This window comes from Hydractinia symbiolongicarpus, chromosome 8 (assembly GCF_029227915.1).
Source record: "Hydractinia symbiolongicarpus strain clone_291-10 chromosome 8, HSymV2.1, whole genome shotgun sequence".
Taxonomy (NCBI): Eukaryota; Metazoa; Cnidaria; class Hydrozoa; order Anthoathecata; family Hydractiniidae; genus Hydractinia; species Hydractinia symbiolongicarpus.
The window spans coordinates 6,305,235-6,310,890 of record NC_079882.1 but is presented as its reverse complement, the minus strand read 5'-3'; positions in this window follow the sequence as shown (position 1 = coordinate 6,310,890).

The window sequence follows — 5,656 nt, the reverse complement described above, 5'->3', positions numbered from 1 at the left end:
TGGTATTTTTAGTCATGTTGTGGACAGATCAGCTCAAATGTTTTTGTCTGCTTCAAGGATGTCAATATCTCTCCTCCTTTTAAAAAAATCTACAGATATGAAAAGATTTCCTGAGGGAAAAAATTATTTTTTCAATCATTAATTTAACCGTTGGAGTACTGTCAACATTTCAGTGTTATTTTCTCTTTTAAAATTAACCAACAATTTCTGGGGACAGGCTTGGTAGCAATACATCATCTACACAAGGAAGCCTTACTCCTCTTTGTGTTACCAAACTTAATAAAGGATGACCATGTCATTCGGATGGAAACATTTTTGCAAATTTCAAACAAGTGAAGGGACACATTATGCGTCAAGATTTTTGGTCAAAAGTTTTACTTTTAAAAGTGAAGGTTTAATCACGAAGTTGAAATTTTTCTGGTTCATTTTGAGCCGCCGCTTTTCAATTATCACAAAGTACAATTTTCTCACTGTTCAGGGACGTCCAGTTGGATGGCGCAATAAAATTCCTACCTTACAGCCTTAAAACACGAGGGTACGAAATTTTCAACTTATATATACCTTAGGAGGCGAATTTTTCACTTCAAAAAGTCGATCTACATTGATCATTGTAAACAATCCCAATTTTAAAATGGCCATTTTTTGTTTATTTTTGCAATTTCAAGGGACAAAAATGAAGAAACTTTGCTAAATTAAATACCTATAAAATTCGTGAAATTTTTCCGCTGAAATAAAACATTGTGTCTGAAAGTTTTTCCGCCGAAATTTATTTTAGTTCTTAATGTAGTTAATGTTGGATAAGTTTTTTTTTTGATTTTTTTTGCAATTCCATGGCAAATTTTGTTTGCAGGATTTGCTTTATCGTATGAGCAAATTTCGTAGAAATTAATTGCTGCAGATAATCAGAAAAATTTATCATGAAATAGGTGATTATATCATGAAATATCAAGATAAAATTCATACAGCTAAGACAGAGTAGGTGCCTTAATTAGATTGTTTCTGGTTAAAATACCCTAACAACAGACTAGAAGGACTCACCAAGGCTGAGCAATATGCCGAGCCTCTTAAAAAATTTACCTATCTGAGCCTGAATATGCTTGAATGAAGAAATGTCTTTTCTTATTTTGTGGGCTTAATTTTGCAAATTCCCCGAAAAATTATTGCCACACGATCTGAGCCAGTATCAATCCTCTTAAAGTAGTTGTATATAAAGTAAAAAAACACAACATATTTCAAATTTATTTTATTAAAATATATTCACAAAAAATTGTTGCTGGTTTGTAGCTGGCTATCGACCTTCATTTTTATCTAAAAAATCAAACAAAAAGGCTTTCATACAGCATTTGTAATGCAATACAAGCCATTAGATTTTCAATATAATAAGATCAAAAAGTATAATTTAAAATTTTTTTATATAACCTCAGAGTTCCTTATATAGATATTTTTAAAAGAGAACATGCTATGTTCCAGCGCATAGCTATGAATCACTTTTATTTTTAACGTTAATGAGCTCTTTGCAAATAACTTCATCTCATAAATTTTTCCTGACTAAATTGAAAATCAGGCAGAAGTGGTACAAGCATCTACAGCAAATAAATACCTAGCTATACAATAGTATATGAAACTAAATATACATATACATATCTACTACAAGATGTTACCTTTCAAACAACTAATTTTTTGGATTGTTGACGGCAATATAGTGATAAAAAACAACCATAAGGAATAAAAAAGCACCCAAAAAGTTTGCAAAAACTGCCAGTTGGTGATCTGTAATCATTTTGATAAGAAAAATACAATTTCAAGAATCTAAAACAAAAAATGCACAACATATGAACTTAAAATTTTTAAAAACACGCAAATTTTGATTTACGTTCAACTCCACAAAGAAAGATAAAAGTTTGTACCTTTGACTTTTTTCTCTATGCTCTAAACACAATTTCAAAAGGAAAGGGAAATCGACGTGGAAAGCATGTTTGTCTCGCTCATTCCAGCAACAACAAGGACAGAAACAATCGAGATCTGTTTTGATATTTTTTTCATTGATTTATTTTAAAAACAGCGCACATTGCTTAATTTCTTTTTGGGTTTGGGGTGATGTTTTTGCTTCGTTTTCTTTGTGATTGTGTCTTTTTTATAAAGCAAATTAAAACTACGTCATGAAACCTAGTACTAGTACTATGTAGGACTGTAGACACTTTAATACGTTGTGTCTTTTTTTGTAAATGTTAATACTCATAATATTAACACAGCTATGAATAAGTTTTCTCCATTTGTCCTTATTACTCTCAAAAGAAGATGAGTATTAAATTTAGAACAGGTTGCATGTACGCTCTTATCCACATACATATTCCACAATGCACAAAAGAAACCCTGCTACTAGCCTAGTTAACTAGGCTTTCTTTGAGGATATCAAATTCTGTTTCTTTCAAATAAAATTTTTCCCACTTTAACTATTCTGATTTTCTTGTGGTAAGACAAGTTATATGCTGGGTCCCCTGGCAACTGTGCTATGCCAAAAGTGGATCCAAACTCAAAGTCAATGTTGGTATTAGTTTAGAAGAAAAAAATATGTTTAATCGTCTTTGAAATGTTTTTGTCCAAGGATCTGCACTCTATCCTACATCATGCCTAACCCAATTATTCCAATGTGCTGCTGTAAGACCCAGGGTGATAGCCTCCTGGAAATGGGATCCCACCATTATTAAAACCTACAATATTAAGACTTACTTGCTGCAATGAAAAGTCTTGCCTTTATAGCAGCACATGATCCTAACATATAATGACTTATGTAAACATAAGTAAACAAATTAATGGTATATATCTCTTCACAGAAGCTATGCTGGACCTTGGTATCATTTTAGAAGAATTCCCTACATTTTTTATGTCTGGAAAAACTGCCTTTCCCACATCACGCAGTGCTATAAAGCATACTCTTAATGCTGGCTATTCAATGGCTTCTGGTGACCCTGGCAATGACTATTCATGCCCTCTCCAGAGATACCAAAAGAGTTGTCAATTGGTTCTAAACGAGACAATAACACTTGTATGAAGGTTTAGTTATTAGAGCACTTTGCATCTTCAACCATCGACACTTGTCCTCCCTGCCTGTTGATTCACATGACCGGCTTGTCAGTGGATATACATCTTAAGGATTATGTTATTAAGAAAGCTGTCTACACTACAGAACTAATTCCTATTCCCTAGCAAAAGCAAGTAAAAGAAGACCTTTGCGATGAGAGCAGGTTCCATATAGTGAACCAGTAACATAATGCCATTGCATGTTTGTCACCAGAAAACATGATGGAACTTCACGCTGTATGGTTGATCTATCACCACTTAATAAACATTGCAAACTGGAGACATTTTTCCCAGAATTACCATTCGATCTGGCTTAGGGAATCCCACCAATGTAACTTTGGACAACAGATAAAGTAGATGTGCTTACTAGAGTACAACACTCGTTGTTATATCACTCAAGCAATAAGCTTTCAGGTGCTCTGTGTACTTGGCTAGATTGTCTAAGTGGAACAGTTACTACAGGCAGATTGTCTAAGTGGAACAGTTTCTCCATGACAGTATCTTGAGAAAAATCAACTGGAGAAGTAGGTGTGGTGTCAATAGAAGGTTCGTTTGTGCTTTTCTCCGTTAGAGATTCAAGATGTCGAGTGGATACTGTACCTTCTCGATTGTCTGGAAAAAGAACAAGTACGTAGTGTTGATTAGCATCCAGCATCTTATTTGTCAAGTGGGTTAAACTTACGTGTCTATGTTGTTCAACAAGGAATGGTCCAGGAATTGTCAACCACAAAGGAATGGAAGTTCCGCTTGTATACCTGCGATGAAACGAGAGAAAGCGCCCCTTAGGTGTTTCGTTCGTAGCGGTGCAGATCGGGGTTGGTATTGCGTGCAGAGCATCTGGTAGAACTACAATATTATTATCTCAAGATTTTTTGACTAAGTTCTTTTGAGCAGAGTCTTTTGAGCATTTGCTTGATCAAGCTTGACTTCAAGAGTTAACAACTTGTTCTCCAATACTCCTGATATGAACGCGTCTCTTATAAAATCGTCTCTTTTTTACAATGCAGACACAGCTTTTAAATTACATTCTTAGCTAATGTTTTTATCTGAATAATCCACCACAGGTGGATTATTCAGATATAAATAAAAAGATAAAAAATTTTATCATGATACCCATTTGTAGAAACATTGGTGACAAACTATTTAGTACCTCATTTATGTTAGTCAGTCTTGAATTGTCCTCAATCATAGTAAGTTTCACTTCACTTACTGAACCATTGATTTTGGTGGGTTTTAAATATCATACACATTAATTAAACTCTGAGTGGGGCTTGGCCTTGTGGTTATGGGGTTCGCTTCATAACCACAAGGTCCGTGGTTCGATCCACAGCACGGGCATGTTTAGCAAGTGTCTTTACTACAGCTACAGGTCAACCCATGCCATGTGAGGGAAATTGGGTAGGCTAGCTGGTTATGCCTAATGTAGACATTCAGTACGCAGGACCACATTAATAGCAGTGTTTTCAACACTGAAGTGGCTTCATCCTGTATAAATATTTTCGGAATAATAATAATAATAATAATAATAATAATAATAATAATAATAATAATAATACCTAAATATATTGATGCCATCCAAACTTCCCAACATCGACATCAACAACGGACATTTGTAGTTATTTTAGCTTGGGTAACCAGGTGACGAGTCGTGCACAGTTATGAAAAGCTGTGTGAGAATTGGATATTTTCACGTTTGCCCATTTTTTTAAGACTGGTAAACCAATATGGGCATGCAAAGTTGTGATATAACAGTTGACTAAATCATTCTGCAGTGTACAATATACACAAAAAAGAGATCCTACTTGTGTCCATGTTAAACTTTCTTTTTCACTTTAATCATTATTAAAACAGAATACATTCTAGTCAGCAATAAGTTGATTTTTAAGGAGAGTGATAAAAGAACGTTACAGTCCAAGTCAACTACTCATGTTGATAAGCTACTCTATTTTTTTAGCCTAACTTGCTTAAGCAAAATTTTAATAAACCTCTAAAGAGGCTTCTATACCTCCTATCAAAAAACAAAACACCCTTATTATTGAATTCCTTCCTGTTAACACACAAAAAAGAAAATATTATTCTTGAATATCTTTTGTTTTCCTTCTTTAAATAGATATTAAAGTAAAATTCTTACCTTAATAAAGTAACTAATTTTCACAGGAATAAATTTTTATGATTACTTGATTGACCGTGAAAGTTGTGTGTTTTAAAAACATTATCCTTAACAAACATAACCTTTTTCAGTATAAATGGCTACAGAGTTTTAAAGTAATCAAATCACTGTGTTACGACTATTAAAAACATTTGTAGGAATTTGTTTTTGTGAATTCAATGTTATGTCATTCAATGTCAAATACTTTGTGGGCATTAGTCATAAAATATTTTTTAGTTAGCTCATATAGGTTTTTTATTCAGATATTTATGATATGTGAATTTTACCACAGGATTTTTCAAATAGATCAGACATAGTATTCTGCAATTGTTTTTTCTTACTTCTTTCTTGCCTCCATCTCTTCAAACTATGTATGTTTACTATGCTTACACTGTTCGAAATGTCTACTATATGTGCACTAATAAA